This window comes from Solanum pennellii, chromosome 12 (genome assembly GCF_001406875.1).
Source record: "Solanum pennellii chromosome 12, SPENNV200".
Lineage (NCBI taxonomy): Eukaryota > Viridiplantae > Streptophyta > Magnoliopsida > Solanales > Solanaceae > Solanum > Solanum pennellii.
Genome location: NC_028648.1, coordinates 81,099,981 through 81,100,750, shown reverse-complemented (window position 1 = coordinate 81,100,750; position 770 = coordinate 81,099,981).

Sequence of the window (770 nt, the reverse complement as noted above, 5' to 3'; positions counted from 1 at the left end):
TTCCGACGTCAAAAATGCCAAAAAGTGTCCACAAAAAAATTTGGCATTTTTGACGTCGGAATCCAGATCATCCAAAAAATGGTTAGCTATAGCACATGAAAATCGACGAAATGAGGGGTATGCTCGTTTCGGGGCACGTTTGACCTTCAAAATGGATTGGACGGGCCGTGAGGGCCAACCGGATGCATAGACAAGGTCTTGAAAGACGTCCAAAAAAAGGTTTGCTATAGCACACAAAAATCGTTGAATTGAGGGGTATGCTCGCTTTGGGCTTGTTTGACCTTTAAAATAGGTCATACGGGCCGTGAGGGCCAACCGGATGCATAGACAAGGTCTTGACGGATGTCCACAAAAAAATTTGGCATTTTTGACGTCGGAATCCTGATCACCCAAAAAATGGTTTGCTATAGCACACGAAAATCGTCGAAATGAGTGGTATGCTCGCTTCGGGGCTCGATTGACCTTTAAAATGGGTCGAACGGGCCGTGAGGGCCAACCAGATGAATAGACAAGGTCTTGACGGACGTCCACAAAAAAATTTGGCATTTTTGACGTCAGAATCCGGATCACCCAAAAAATGGTTTGCTATAGCACACGAAAATCATCGAAATGAGGGGTATGCTCACTTCGGGGATCGTTTGACCTTCAAAATGGGTCGGACGGGCCGTGAAGGCAGACAGGATGCATAGACAAGGTCTAGACGGACGTCCACAAAAAAATTTTGCATTTTTGACATCGGAATCCGGATCACCCAAAAAATGGTGTGCTAT